This window comes from Gossypium arboreum, chromosome 4 (assembly GCF_025698485.1).
Source record: "Gossypium arboreum isolate Shixiya-1 chromosome 4, ASM2569848v2, whole genome shotgun sequence".
NCBI classification, from domain to species: Eukaryota; Viridiplantae; Streptophyta; class Magnoliopsida; order Malvales; family Malvaceae; genus Gossypium; species Gossypium arboreum.
This window is the reverse complement of record NC_069073.1, coordinates 15556732-15573488: the sequence shown is the minus strand read 5'-3', so window position 1 is coordinate 15573488 and position 16757 is coordinate 15556732. Positions and strand designations below refer to the sequence as shown.

At 33.2% G+C, this 16757-nt stretch overlaps 1 long non-coding RNA gene across 1 annotated transcript; it reads left to right on the top strand.

Annotated features, from left to right (window-relative positions):
* Positions 1 to 911: 911 nt before the first annotated feature.
* Positions 912 to 2651, top strand: LOC128291794 (uncharacterized). Its single transcript, XR_008281685.1, has 2 exons — positions 912 to 1310; positions 1836 to 2651. It is a non-coding gene; the product is annotated as an uncharacterized LOC128291794 (long non-coding RNA).
* Positions 2652 to 16757: the final 14106 nt, after the last annotated feature.

Sequence of the window (16757 nt, the reverse complement as noted above, 5' to 3'; positions counted from 1 at the left end):
CTTTGTCCTTACATGAAATATACAATCTTTCACTACTCTACTTATCATTTAATGTTACACAATTCATTGATCTCTTCACTTCCTAATTATTATAATTACCATATATTAATTCACACTACCTGAACACTTATTTTCATGACTTATTGCACTTTTATATTTTATTTAATTTAGTCCCTTGAGCTTGATTATCAAATATTAATAAATTTATCTTTCATGTCCATTTTTCATGACATTTATAATTTTACTTTCTCAATTGATTTATTATAATTTCTCATTATATTATTTCATGAAAAACACAAATATTTTATTTAATTTCACACATACTAACCTTAATCTTTCACTATCTTCACATGTAAGAATAACAAGTACTTTCATATATACACATAATAGAGTTGCCTATTTGAGTATCAGTCACTAAGTTATTTATATCTTGGCCTACAAAATTCAAAATTAAGATTTGTTTGTTATTTTTGAAACCAGATTTAATAACCTTTTTACCATAAAAATTTAATAATTTTGTAGGCCAAGATATAATATTGGAACTTGGAAGTCAGTAAGTGAAAAATACATCCCTAGACATAGATGTATCGCACCTTTCTGTCCAAGTACCACACCCTTTTGTTTCAAATGCATAGTATACCTTGTTTTGCTCTAAAAAGGTCTCGGACGAACCTCGATTAGCCGAACTTTAAAGAAAGCTTAGAAATGGTTCAAAAGCCTTAAATGACTTTTAAAAGGTCTAAAAGATGATGCGAACTTGAATAATAAATTGACTCTTGACCTGTCACACCCTGAAAATCGAGTTAGTAGAATAAGATAATTAAGTAAGTTGTGGGCTCGAGAGAGAGATATCAGAATTAGAGTCGTAGAAATTAAAATAAAAACAATTAATTAATTAATTAAAATAATAATAATTAGTTTAATAAATATATATTACTAGGGATTAAATCGAAACGAATTTTAAATTAGAGGAAAATGTGAAAATAAAAAGTTTTAATTGAAATGAGATTTAATTGAAAAGGGGAGAGAATAGGAAAGGGCAGGGGAAAGAAACCAAAATTTGAAAATTGGTTGGCTATATAAGAACACCCAATGTCCCTTCCTTCCATATTTCTATTCATTTGAAAAGTTTGTTAGATCCAAATTAGGAGTCTTCTCTCAAAATTCTCTCAACCATTTTGATTTTCCAAGCATCCAAAAACATTTTTCTTCTCTAATTTCAAAAGAAACTCTTCTCCATAAATTCTCTATTATTTAAAACACATTTTGCTCAAATTGATCCAAATCTCGTGGAGTTCTTCAAATCAAAGGTATCAATCTGTTTGCTTGTGGTTTAAATAGATAATATGTGGTTTCAATTCGAGTTTTTATAAATCTAATCAAGAATTCATGAGATATATTGATTTAAAGCTTGTCTTTGCTTGAAAATGGTAGATCTAGTAATAGTGAGCTAAGTGACCACTTTAAAATGATTTTCAACTCATTTTGATGTAATCAAGAGGTTTATAATCTTAATTTAACAAATATTTAATGAATTTGAATAGGTTGAATGATTTTTCTTCTATGTTATTGAAAACAAATGTGATTTTCACGAAAATGTAGATTTGTGGAATTACGGGAAAATGGAGGTATAGACCTGTAATTAAACATTAAATATGATGTTACGAAGTAGGAAATAGAGATTAAATTGAGTGAGAGTGAAGAAATTAAAAGATCGGTGTTGTTCGAGGTGAGCTTGCTAGGAAGGTGCGACTGGTGAGCTGTTAGGATGTTAGGAAGATTATTTTGCCTTAGAAAAATTATAATCTGTTATGTTTTTGTGTTATTGTGCGAAGCCTTAGATCGCAAGGGAGCCTCATCAAGCAAAGACAAAGGCAAGTAGAAGGCGACTTAGGTTCGACAGCAAGCAGCGAACTAACAGGTGATTGGTTATATATACTGCAAATAAGCACTAGTTCGCGTGCTAAGGAGAGCTTAAGTATTTTAAAAACCCTATTATACCATATGCGAACCATGTTATATTATATGCGAAACTTGTTATACTATATGAGATCCTTATTATACTATATGCGAACCATGTTATACTATGTGCAAACCCATGCTATTATGCGAACACATGTTGTTATGCGAACCTATACCATGTGTAAACTATACTGTTATGCGAACCTATGTTATATGCGAACTATAAATTACGAACTGTGATATTGCAAACTATGAATTACGAACTGTGCAATATTATGCGAGCTCTGCTATATTGCGAGCCCTATTATATTGTGAGCCCTATTATACTATGAATGTGTTAAAAATGATATGTTGGCATTGTGAACACTTGAAACTGTTGGATATCAATGGCATGCCATAGGACTGTGAGTACTCACATTTTATTATGTATTAGGGCATTGTGGCCTGAAGATAGTGTTGGAGAGATAAGGGAATGTATAGCATAGCTCCATTCACTATAGATAGTGTGGAGTGTTTAGAGAGCGTGAGCATCCGTGCTACACTTATTGGAGATAGCGCAAGACTCTTTGAGTCATTTGGAGCGTTTGGAGATCCTTTTATCCAAAGCATATAAATCATGAATATGTTTCACAGTCACGAATTGCCAATATATCAATATTATGTGTTTTGAGTATTGTATTTTATGCAAACTGCTTTATCATGCAAATTGTTATTTATGCTAACTGTTATAGTATGTCTACTTTTATCTCGATGAATGTGTTTACTTATAGTATGTTTGAGCATTCACTGAGCTTCAATAAGCTCACACTCCTTTCATGTACCATGCAAAAAAATAACTTATAGGATACGTGGCAAAATGAACTTTCCTAGTGATCCATTACAAGGCAATATTCCTTAAGTATGTGTTGTGTTTCCAAACCCAAATAAGGAAGGCAATGTGGGACTGGTCCAAGGGACATTATAGATTGTTAATTTTGTGTTTTTGGATCTTTTAAAACTGCTTGATTGAATGAATAAATGTTGGATTTATGCATGATGATTTGTTTGAAAACTGATGAACTAACAAGTAAACGTAAACTAAGAAGTTCGCCGGAAGATGAGGTACGATTTTATATCCTCAGTTTGTTTGCATGAGAAATGGGTTGTGATATGTTACATTGATGGTTGCGATCTGTCTAATTGATGTATGAATGGGTAGACAAAAACATGTTAGGGGACGCAATACTAAGGACTTCGTAAATTGCGAAAGGGATGTCGTATAGACCAACAAATAAGTTGTTTTGTAAAATGAATTATGCTGAGGGTAAAGTTTGCCAAAATATAGAGTTCGCCAATAGGGTGTTTGCCAAAATAGAGGGTTCACCAAGGTAAGTGGGTATGCCAAGGTAAGAGAGTTCGTGGGTGTACGATTCACAAAATAGTTTGTTAATTATGATAGGAGGTTTGTTTCAGAGTTCACTAGAAATAGGGGTTCGCCAAAAATAAGAGATCGTAGGGTAAATTGTGAACTAGCGATTTGTAGGGTAGGTTGTGAACTAGGTATCCGTAGGGCAGGTCGCGAGCTAGGGGTTCACTAAGTCGTCTGTGAGCTGTTAGGATTTCTAGTTGAGTTCGTCATGAGGTAGGGTCGCAAGTTCTGTGTGTTTAATTTTCTTGAGTTTTTTTTTTCTTTTATGTTGTTTTGGTTTAGAAAAACATGTGTTAGAAATTTAAATACCAAAAATTCAATATATGTGAGTTGTGTTTGGTTAGATGGTGTGTTTCGTGGTGGTCTAATGGAGAATCACTTCGGTGGCTAATGTGGCGCTCAAAATTTGGGTCGGACCGTTCCGACCGGGTTTGGGGCACTATATGAACCAAGTATTTTTCCCAAAATGTAGCATTCCTTGCTCGGGTTTAGGTAAGAGCTCGGATTAAGGGTGTTGTAGATACAACTATTGGCTAAAATCTAATCTACCCTCTCTCAAAAGATAATTGTAGCCCCAAGGTCGAACCCAAATTGTTATAAATCACTCTCCTCAAATATTTCACTTACAGTCAATATCTATCTATTAAAATTCCTAACAAGGAGTGTCTAAACATACCCCCAAAACAGATAAGAAAGTCGACTAGCTAGTTATTTGTAACTATTCTCCAACGCTAATTAGCAACCAAGAGAAAAATATAAGGATAAGCTTTAGCAAATAAAATAGTTTAAACTTTTCATAGTTCTTCTTCAAGATATACAAGCAAATGATGATGATGGTGGTAGTGGTGATGATGACGATGATGATGGTGATGATGATGGTTCTAAAATGTTGGGCCACAAAATATCTCCACATTTGCTGCTTTAATACAAAGGTCAAACATGCTAACATGAAGACTTTGATTGTTCCAAACTAGCTTATTCTAACTATTATTTGAACATGAAATGAGCTAAGCTGTATAGGCAATGTTTTATCATAAGAAATCTTCGATCTAATTAAACATGAGCTTCAAGTAAAGTTCATGTCTCTACTGGTATGGCTCTGAAAACATGATCCTTCAATGCTAACATAAAAGAACTTTGACCGGAACATACACGTGTTTTAACATAATTTTAAACAATCCATGAGAAAAGCCATGTTCTATTTGATAATAAAATAATATTTCTATATTTAAATTTAATTATGTTCTAAAAGTAGTAAGGGAAAAAACTACACTAGTAGTCCACTTATTGGTAAGTTTTATTTTACATATTGTGTAATTTGGTCTTTTTTTTAGTTTTGTTTTTCTTCGTGGTCCTTTCACTAAAAGCTAAAAAAAAACATATTTATCAACTAAAATTGATTGAAAATATATAAAAATTGGAAACACCAAAAATTCAAAATAATAATTTTCATATTTTCTTATTCTTTTAAATTAATCATCATTTTCAAAGAAATAGAAAATTGCAAAAAGACTAAATTACACAATATGTAAATGTTGAAGGTTAATTTTTTAAAATCAAGACTAAATTGAAAAAAAGTATAAATATTAAGGATTAAAGTTGTTATTATAATTCCAATTTTAAAATATACCAAGTTATTTTCTTGTTAATAATTTAACGATTGAGGATAAAAATTAAAAATTAAAAACTATTTTTATAATTTTTAGTAATTATATAATAAAATATATGACTACTAGTACCGAAATAGCAAAGATAAGGACCTTTTGATGGATTTGACTATTAATTAGAATCACACCTTACCCAAATATATGTTTGTACTTGCCATTCAATTTAAAGTTTGTAAAGGAAAAGATACAGAACAAAAATGCCCAATAATCAAATAGGGATTGGGGTTTGGTTGAGTGGGGACCATAGTTTTTGAAAGAGAATGCGAGGGAAATAGAAAGAATGCCAACAAGTTTTATTTGTTAAAATTATAGTTGTTTATAATTCCATCAGGTGATTATGATTTTTTTTAAAATTTTATGGTTATTATAATTAGATTTAATAAATAATTTATTTATTATTAAATAATAATTTGAATTTAACCAATTTAGTAACCTCTTGTTGGAGGTTTTATTTGATAATTTAACCAGTAAAAATATATAAAAAAGTAATATTTGTTGGAATTTATTATCATAATTGCAAAAAAAAAAATGTAGTGCTAAGAGAAGTGCTAGTTGCAATGTACATCAAAAGTGGTTCTCCGATAAGAATAAAAAGATAAAACACAAATAAAATTCAATTTTTTTATATACGTGGAGCCTAGTTAAATAAGATAATTCATTATTTTTAAACCTTAATGTAAGTGATTTAAGTCTTATCACACCCAAATATAGTAACCTCACTTTTGTACTAAAACATTTAGATCACCATTAAAAACTTGGGTTGTAATTTACAACTTGTAAACTAAGCAATAAACTTGTTGACACTTTCAATTATAAGTTCTATTATAAGTAGATAAGTGCTAAAAAGGCCCGATACAAAATCTATACAAGTCTCTTTAGTATATAAGCATTTGAGACTTGTGAACATACTAAATCAATTATAATCATTTCTCTTAAAAAACTACAGCTAAAATAGCATATACAATATATTAATAAAGTCCAAGATAATGTATAAATGTTGGAGATAAGTCTTCAATGCAGTCCTGACCCAATCTCTTTATTTTAAGGGATTTGATTGATTCAATCTAATCTTCAAGATATATTGTGTCAAATGGGTCATTCTTCATAGATAAATAAATACAATATTAGAATTATATAATTAAAATTAAGCCTTAAAATAGAACCTAATACGATTTAAACACGAATCAAGGTCCAAAACTGGTAATTTCAATAATAATCTCATCTAGACATTTTATTCGTGCAGTCTTCACTAAAACATCTATAATTTGAGCTCCTGAACTTGAAGTCAGGTGATTCAAAATGCCTTCAAAGCTAAGAGATAGCTCGTTATAGACCTAGAAATACTTGATTCCCATCAAAAAATTCACCGCAAATTAAATAATTTTCCGAACTTAAAAATTGATGACTTCAATAAATTAAATTTAATAAATTTCATCCCAAATAGATCAACTTTTTTGTTTAATGTTCTTCATTATTTTTAAAATATTATTTTATTCTCTTCCTTATTTTTAAAATTAATAAACTTTTATTATAAATTAAATCAATAATCATTGAATTAATGAACAAACGTAAGATCATGAAAACTAGTATTATTAATACTAACTCATATCCACTATATTATCTAATTATTGTTATGCTTTTGCTATTTTACCAAAAAAAATACCAACTCTTAAATCTTATTCCTCAAATCCTCCGTAATTTTGGGTTGCTCCCACATGTTCTGGTACATTACTATTTTTTTCCCCCACTTTTGGACGGTCTTAGTATTACTGTTATGGTGCATAGCTAAATTACCTTAATGGAGTAGCAGGAGGGGGGACAGTAGCTTTTACTGTCCTAGGTTTCCTTTTAGTTTAAAAGGGGACCATATATATATTTGGAGGGTGAAAAGAACGTTAGGAAGGACCCTTTGATTTTGAATTTAATAGTTTTTTAAATATCAATTTTGATATAATAATTCTAATATTTTTAGAAAATAGAATGAACTTGATGAACTTTCAAAATAATTCTAATTTGAATTGACCAATCTTTGCATAGATGCATAGGTAAGGTAGACCACTCCATCATATTTATTTTCTGGTTAAATAATTATTTAGGGCTTTAATTTGATAGTGTTTTTCATGCTAAGGTCTAAATTTTATTTTGATTCAAGTTAGGCTTTAAACTTAGTAATTATTCTCACAATGGGGTGTGGATTAGGTAATGTTATTATATCGGGGCTTCAACATTTTTTTTTATCCAAGATAGGCCCAAAATTTGGCAATTATTTTCACATTAGGGTTTGAATTTGACAATTATTCTCATATTGAGATTTGATTTTTAGGGTTTTTAAGGGCTAACTTTGAAAAAGCTCAAGTCCCATTGTGAGAATAATTATCAAGTTAGGATAAAAAAGTTCAAGCCTAAATGTGGAAACAATTGTCAAATTTAAAGTTTAACTTGAAAAAAAAAAAATTGATCCCAAAATAAACAAAATTATTAAGTTAAAAACTTAAAAAATGATTTAACCCTTCAAATCAAATTTCATCATAATCTAACCTATATATTTTGTGTATAAAAGAGATAATTGTTTGAGAATAAAAGAAATATGTCGAAACCTATTTTTTAAAGGGGTGTTTGAAAAACGAGGATCGACTTTTTGAAAAATGAAAACGGGAGTCGCCACCAATCTTTTTAGGTGTGATTGGATCACCTTATAAAATGTTTTGTTTTAAAACATTAATTTTGGTCTACGAAATTATGAGAAAAATAGGTTCGGGAGTCGGTTACGTACGAGGAAGGATTAGCACCCTCGTAACGCCCAAAATTGGTACCAAATTGAATAATTTTTTTGTCTTAATGTCAGAAAATTTGAAAAGATTTTAAAACTTGAACAATTTAAAGTTGAAACTTGAGATTCCTTTGTTCCGAAAGTATACAAACATTACATCCAAAGATGTTAGGACACGATGTTTTAAATCCTCGTAACTAAAATTATCTCATGATTTTGAAAATTTATTAAAAGGATATTTGGTTATTTAGTCAAACGAAAAAATCGCAACTCAAAGACATGTTAGGGCACTATTTTCCTAATTTCTAAACGCCAAACATTGCCTTATTTAAGAAAAAAACTTTTCAATTAAATAAAATATATTTTTAAAACAATGAATAATATAGAATTTAATAAAAAATAATTTAATATAATACTAAAATTATTAAAAATAAAATATAAAAGAGAATTAAAAATCAAGGAGATAGGGATTAAATAAAAAAGTTGAAAACGAGGATGAACAAAGAATAAATAAGAACAAATCGTAGAAAATAAGAACGCAAGAGGGAGACAAATTTGAGTGAATGCTCTCAAGAATTCTTATTGCTTCCCAAAACTCAAGTGTAGTCAAGTCGTTTTACAATGAGGGGAAAGGCCTCTATTTATAGTTGAGCCTCCTCAAATCCAACGGTACAGATCAATTACATCAACGGCTAATATTAAAGGATATCTACAAATTAAATCTCCAAGATTACAAAATCATATCTTGTAAGATTGTATATCATATCTAAGATTGCAATCATATCTAAGATTGTATCATATCTAAGATTGCATATCACATCTAAGATTGCATATCATTGAAGATTATATTTCCATATGAGTCAAACTTGTAGATGGACCTTAAATCTTTTCAAGTAATGGGCCATTCCGATCGGGCCAAATTATATTTTTAATTTTGGACTGAACTTGGACTTTTTTTTTGGGGTTTATTATTTTTTTTGGACTTATTTCTGGGCCCGGGCAAAATTGAGTGTCTACAGTTGCTCCTCTTTGCTCATTGCTGTGTAACAGGAATAGAACAAAGACTATAAAAAGACCAATTTTGCCTGGTCTTGCCGAGTCTTGAGTTCTTGATCTTCTTTAAATGGCCACTTGACGGCTTCAATCTGCTTCTTGCAAATTCATGACTGTCATGTTGATATCTTCGATCTGCTCTCCATCGAACACAGAGATACCAAATCTGCTTTTTCAATTTGTTCCCTGGCAATACAGAGATGCCAAATCATCTTAGATTTGCTTCAGCGTAAACACGCGAAAACCAAATCAGCTATGTCTTCGATTTCCTCCTTGTAAGCACAAGGATACCAAACCATCTTGGGTCTGCTTCAGTCAATCATCTGAAGGTTAGATCTGCTATATGTCTGTCCTCCGTCGAATATAGAGACGCCAAACTTCGATTTGTTCTCTGACAATACAGAGATGCCAAATCATCTTAGACTTGCTTCAACGTAAACACGTGAAAGCCAAATCAGCTATGTCTTCGATTTGTTCCTTGTAAGCACAAGGATGCCAAACCATCTTGGATCTTGCTTCAGTGTAAACATCTGAAGGCCAGATCTGCTATGTGTCTGCCCTTCGTCGAATATGGAGACGCCAAACTTCGATTTGTTCTCTGACAATACAGAGATGCCAAATCATCTTGGACTTGCTTCAACGTAAATACGTGAAAGCCAAATCAGCTATGTCTTTGATTTGTTCCTTGTAAGCATAAGGATGCCAAACCATCTTGGATCTTGCTTCAGTATAAACATCCGAAGGCCAGATCTGCTATATGTCTGCCCTCCGTCGAATAGGGAGACACCAAACTTCGATTTGTTCTCTGACAATACAGAGATGCCAAATTATCTTAGACTTGCTTCAACGTAAACACGTGAAAGCCAAATCAGCTATGTCTTCGATTTGTTCCTTGTAAGCACAAGGATGCCAAACCATCTTGGATCTTGCTTCAGTATAAACATCTAAAAGCCAGATCTACTATGTGTCTGCCCTCCGTCGAATATGGAGACGCCAAACTTCGATTTGTTCTCTGACAATACAGAGATGCCAATTCATCTTAGATTTGCTTCATTGTAAGCACATGAAAGCCAAATCAGCTATGTCTTCGATTTGCTCTTCGTCGAATATGGAGATGCTAAATCTGTTTCTTCGATTTGTTCTCTGACAATACAGAGACGCCAAATCATCTTGGATCTGCTTCAGCGTGAACACCTGAAGGCCAGATCTGCTATACTTTAACCTGTTACCCTACTAATTAGGGGGTTAAGGCGCATCTTTGATCTGCTCCACTATTGCTTAGGGAGATAAGATCCGCAATTTTGACCTGTTACCCTACTGATTAGGGATTTGTAATTTTCAATCAATCTTGCTATATTGTCACTGGGGAATCCACTTGTAGAATTGATTTCCTGGAATTTATGCTTATGCCAAATAATTAAGATGCCATGATCGAAATGAGTCAAATGCTCCTAATTAGACATATTATGATTCAAAATGTTTATGAAAATAACTCCTATTTCGGACGTTATCACTCATTCATCTATCAAGCTTCCCACCTTATTCTTCTCGATATATTAATCATACTCTGCTCGTATGCCTTGAATCTTCTCCATCAATTTGGTTTACCATACCATTCTCCAAATGTTACGACCCACTGAAGATGTTTATAAAATGATCTTTTCTTAATATCAATATTGCTTAAAACGTCCAACCACCTTTTGGACTGAAGAATAAAATCTTTCGAGTATCTCCAACCCATACATATGGGAATTCCTTAAACAATTGTCTTGTTTCAGTTTCTTGTATTATCTAGAAATTTCAAGAGTAATATGCAAAACTTCATTTGTGAAGATATTTTAGTTCATCTATCATTATTTCAATGCAACATGCTTTATGAATAATGGGAGACAAATAAATTGATCCTGAGGATAATTAGATTTGGACAAATTATTGGAAGGAATGCAAAAAGATTAACCTGAGAACATATCTTTGCGAAGAAAAAGAATCCAAAGATAGTAAATAGGACAGAAATCAAATGCCCTAGATATCGCCGCTTGAGCGTCTATACACCAGCTCCATGAAGACTTTCTTGAGTTCAACATGTGTTTAAAAGATCCAAAGTAATTCGTTGATGCCTCGATATGTAACATACTTCACTTCTCGTCGAATCCGTATAGCAAGGTCAACGCATGACTTTCCAAATTTGAGTCATCCTTTCGGTTTTCAACTCAAAACCCTTTGGTCTCAAGGCGCCCTTTGCAGGTTTTCACCTTGGCCTCTCCATTTTTTCTTTTTTCTCTTTTTTCTTTTTCTTTTTTTTCTTTTTATTTTATTTTTTGCTTTTTTTTTTAAATAGAAGTCCCAAAGTGCCCTTTGCGGGTTTTCACCTTGGCTTCCCTTCTCCTTCATACAAAGTACTCCTTGACCGAGTCTGAATTCACTGGATCAGATAAATTCTTCCTATCCATTTCTTATCAAAATCAGTGCACCTCTAGAGAAAGACCTCTTTGCAACATATGACCATTCTCAATTCGGCATCCTTTTGCATGGGAAGGATCTCTTTCAGCACAAGGTTTCCTTTATGAAATTCTTTTGGACGAACCTTATTTGTTATAAGTCTGTGTCATCCATTCTTGGTACATTTGCTTAGGATGAATACTTTCAAGTTAAGTTTACTAGAGGTATTCAATTCTTGACTCCATTAAAGTTTGGAGGAAAAATCTTGATTCATAAACCCATGAAAGGGATTGCCCCAAAGAGCGATCCGGTCGTTGTTTGTCAAACCCTACAAAAGATGGTTCAATGATTCTCAGCAGACAAGAATGAAGTTGCTGACTTTATCCTTCAACCAGGAAAGTTGAGGTACAGAGATTACTCCCGAAGCATACATCCTACCATGACTCGATGATGTTTCTGAAGCATCCCTAATCTTCATAAATTGCCCCCAACTGTGAAGCTGCCAAATGAGCGTAGCAAATAGGAGCCATAAAAAATATGGCTGTGGTGCTCCTTTGATACATATAGGATAGAGAATGAATAAACTCTTGCAGATCATCAGCCGAAAACCCAGCCTGATCTAAGAGAACATGATAGTGGGTTTGTCTCGTGATTCCAATCATTCCAACATTGGTACCAAAGTAAAAATCATTGTTCTTTGGATGGCATACTTTGTTGTCAATGACAGTACCATGTAGCACATTGTCAGGAGATCCCTGTTGAAAAAACTTGGTATGATGGTTTTTCGTACAACAATAACCACAATCTTTAGGGTTCCACTTCTCGTCAAGGAACTTGGAAGCCTCAATAACTTGATCAAAACTTGATTGAATTGAGACTCGCTAACCCCATCCCTGAAAATAATGATTTGATCAGTTTCCTCTTTCCGAACTTGTATAGAAGTCTAAGAGAGCTTCCTTCATGATACATCATCCACTTTGTCGAAACTGGTTTTGAAGAAAGAATCTATCATTTTAAGCTTCAGAGATCGTATACGGCCGATGCTCCATAGTCGAAATCAATGGCCACCGCTTGGAGCTAACCATCGCAGCCTATTGACTAAGACATCGACTACTCAGAAAGCCAAACAATGCACCCATTCCAAGGATGATGGTTGGAACCTTTGAAACAACTGGAATTGAAGGTGTTTGCCCAACAGAAGCATAGAGAGTAGGCGGTAGTTTCTTATGCCAATTTTACCGTCTCGGTCATCTTCGTAATTTGATTTTTCTTCTTTTTCTTTTCTTTTGGCAACCTTTGTTGTACTTGTGGTATGGCGATTATCTTTGAACAGATCGCAAACTTTTGGCATTGGGCGCTTATATATAATCTCTCTTTTTTTTTTCTTTTTCTTTTTTGAAATGGATGACTTTTGACTTAGTAATATTGGCATATGAAGCTATCTCCCCCTCTTAATGGAGTAGTTGACGTCCACAAAGATGAGTCATTGTCAGCTTGAAACTTTTGACGAGCTCGGGCCCATAACATACATGCCCCATAAGTCTTGACTCCTTTAAATTTGGCATTCATTGTACAACTGATGCGATCCCTTTTCATGGTGGACCAACAGTGCCCCAAAACCTCATGTTTATTTTGGCAATTGCAAATCCTCCTGCATGCATTTTTGGACCACATTTTTAAATTCCCATAATAGTCTCAACAAGGTCTTGTCTTGTCTCCTCAGCTAATTCCAATTTCACAATCTTTCCTTCCTCTAAGGCTATATTTCCTACCACCACTTCATGGGGCAAAAACCATTTTCAACAAAAACAAGTCACAATTTCTGTCACCTTTAAAGTCTCGAGATTCCTCTAAACACATATCGCACTCAAAAGGAACTCGAATCAGAGTATCGTTGTTTCGTGTCATTGATATCTAGGGATCTATGATAGGCCCACAAAAGAATATACAAGGAATAAATGAATTCAAAAATGACTATTTACATGAAATGAAAATTTATAAAGAATGTCAAAGGTCAAAAGAATCAGAATGAAAGAATATTTACTCGGATAAATAAAAGTATGTTTTATTGAGAATAAAAATGTCTGAACATGAGCCCACTTCTCAAAAGAAATCTCATTACTCCTAGGCTTTAGAGCAACAATAATGTTCTGAATATTACTCCGTAAAATTCCTAAAGATTACAGGAAGTTCTTCTGCAGTCCAATTGTTTAAAGAAATTCCCGATTCGTAAGGGCGAATGCCCTCAAGGTTTCTTTGTTCAGTCCCTTCCTCATGTATGACATTGATGGGATGATTTTTATTTCTAAACACCCCCTTCTCTGGGTAAGCTATCCCTCCTGACACAAAAGTCGAGGATATGTAAGGGAACGTCGTTAATTCCCATTCAACTTCTTTTTCACTCAGCCGTGACCCTCTTTTCTCTCTCTCTTTTTCTTTCTCTTTTTAATAACTTTAATTAATTAGGGTCTTTTTATGGATTTAAATGCATTTGATGTGATGCAATGTAAATGCATGAATGCAAAAGAAAAGGAGATGTTCATCTTGAATTCAATTCCATTAGAATAACTTTTCTAGATAACAGATTTCTTTATATGAAAATAGATTACATATGCGATCTTGCCCTTCATAGTCCAAGTAAACGCTGATATTTTCTTCATGGTCGAATCCTGTAAATTCTCCAAAAGATGCCTTTGCTAGCTCCTTGCTGCTTAATCTGAGCCTCGATCTCTTGGTCGCTTATCTCCATGATACTCATCAAAAAGTGCCGACTCTTGGATAATCTTCGTTGGCAATTAAATCAAGTCATGTATTCCTTCGTGGACTTCCGGCTTTCTCTCGTCATGCTCTTGGATAACTTTTGTTGGCTTGAATCTCTGGCAATTACATCATGTATTCCTCCGTGGACTACCAGCTTTCTCTCGTCGTGTTTACTTGGACTATATTCAGATGACCGCACTATAATCTACTTTATCAAGAAATTTGTTTCCTTATGAAAAACTATTCTATTTAGGAATTAAATTTCGAATCAACACCTTCTTTTCTTTGATGTAATGTAATGCAAATGCATGAATGCAAAAAGGTATCGATCTCGATTCAGTTTCATTTTAGAAAACGTTATTTAAGGAACAAAAATCTTTTCATAAAACGGATTACAAATACACTTTCGCTCGTAGGCCCAGAGTCTTAACCCTATCTAATAACAAAGCTAACTCTCGACCTCTATCTGAACTGTAGCTCATATTGGTGCTCAACGTGCTTGCCCTTTCTACCAGTATCTGTAAATGATCAGCTATCTCTTGAATTTGAATTACGGCTTCACCTATGAAGTAAGCTCTACAGCCAAAGACACCTCCTCCAATGTCTGTGAAGTTGCTCTGATTACCTTGAAAGAAAGATTAGCGAACAAGTAGGTGTTCCATCTTCGCAACATATTGCCTTAAAATGATATCAAACATCCTCAGTGCTTCTTGAGAGTCTTTAAATTTCTGCCTCCACAGAACATTTCGAATTGCTTGCATGGGTATCTTCGCAGCATAGCTAATCTCCACTTTAAAGGTCTTTAAATGATACGATCTTCTTTAATCTCTTTCTTTCATGCTTATTTGGGTTGTCCCGGTCATTAGGTCTTGCATTTCCATTATTTCTGATAGGTACAACATCCTAAAGTACCACAGTAAATTCCAACTTGTTGTTTGGTAGCGGTCCTATAGTAAGTGAGCCTTTCTACCATCATAAGCAAAATTCTTTCCATCCAATTCAATTTTGTATGTCTTATACCCCTACCATCTACGAGGTGACTATCTTCATCTGTAATGGTAGAAGTGTCCCTCAGTACTCCCCACGCTCACCTTAAATTGTTCATCTATCTTCATGTCAAGCAAATCGCAATTCCCCATAATCATTGTAGAACAACCGCTGGCTTCGTTACTCCATTAATCCAATATTTCCTTTAACTCTTGAGGTTATTTTGCATCACATCGATGAGAGTGTAATCCCATAATTCGATGTGTATCCTTCAAAGACACTATTTCCTTTTCTATCCGGGTTTTCTCGACCAAGCACAAACGAAAGAGTTGTCCTCCACTTTATTAAGATATTCGTTCCCCATTACAAAACTTTCTAACTTAGAAATCGAACCTTGAATCGACACCTTTTAATGATAAATGACATACAATGATAGCAAAATAAGAAAAACAAGTCAGTGTCACATATATAAAAAAAATATAATAAATAAGAACTTATAAAGGTAGGCACTAAAGGTCATCATCATACTACCTGGGGCAAGCACTTAAAGTTCACTATATGTAGTTTGGTTCTAAAGCAAGGGTACCTGAACCAACAGATTCCTCGATCCTCACCAATTATAGGCTCATATGGACCAAGTTCGGTTCAGAGGGACACATTTCCCTATGGCCATGCGGAGATGAAAATCTCACGAAGACATAGGTACGGATGTATCTCGGAAGCAATTCACTAGCCCATGCAGAGGTGAAAACCTCACGAAAGCATAGCTTCTCACTCCCACTTAAGGGTGTGACCACAACGGTCATGCAAATGCAATGTGTGCGTAAACAATAACAAACATATGCAACTAACACATGTAAAAATGACATATTTTAAAAATTTTCCAAATTTTTGACATTAAGACAGAAAATAATCAATTTTCGGCTTGACTCTCTTATATTTCCCCAGCGGAGTCGCCAAGCTGTCGAAACCTATTTTTTAAAGAGGTGTTTGAAAAATGGGGATCGAATTTTTGAAAAATGAAAACGGGAGTCGCCACCAATCTTTTTAGGTGTGATTGGATCACCTTATAAAATGTTTTGTTTTAAAACATTAATTTTGGTCTATGAAATTATGAGAAAAATAGGTTCGAGTCGGTTACGTTTAGGAAGGATTAGCACCTCGAACGCCCAAAATTGGTACCAAATTGAATAATTTTTTTGTCTTAATGTCAGAAAATTTGAAAAGATTTTAAAATTTGAACAATTTAAAGTTGAAACTTGAGATTCCTTTGTTCCGAAAGTATACAAACATCACATCCAGCATGTTAGGACACGATGTTTTAAATCCTTGTAACTAAAATTATCTCATGATTTTGAAAATTTATTAAAAAGGATATTTGGTTATTTAGTCAAACGAAAAAATCGCAACCTAGCATGTTAGGGCACTATTTTCCGAATTTCTAAACACCAAACATTGCCTTATTTAAGAAAAAAAACTTTTTCAATTAAATAAAATATATTTTAAAAAATAAATAAGATAGAATTTAATAAAAAATAATTTGATATAATACTAAAATTATTAAAAAATAAAATATAAAAGAGAATTGAAAAATCAAGGAGATAGGGACTAAATAAAAAAGTTGAAAACGAAGATGAACAAAGAATAAATAAGAACAAGCTGTAGAAAATAAGAACGCAAGAGGGAGACAAATTTGAGTGAATGCTCTCAA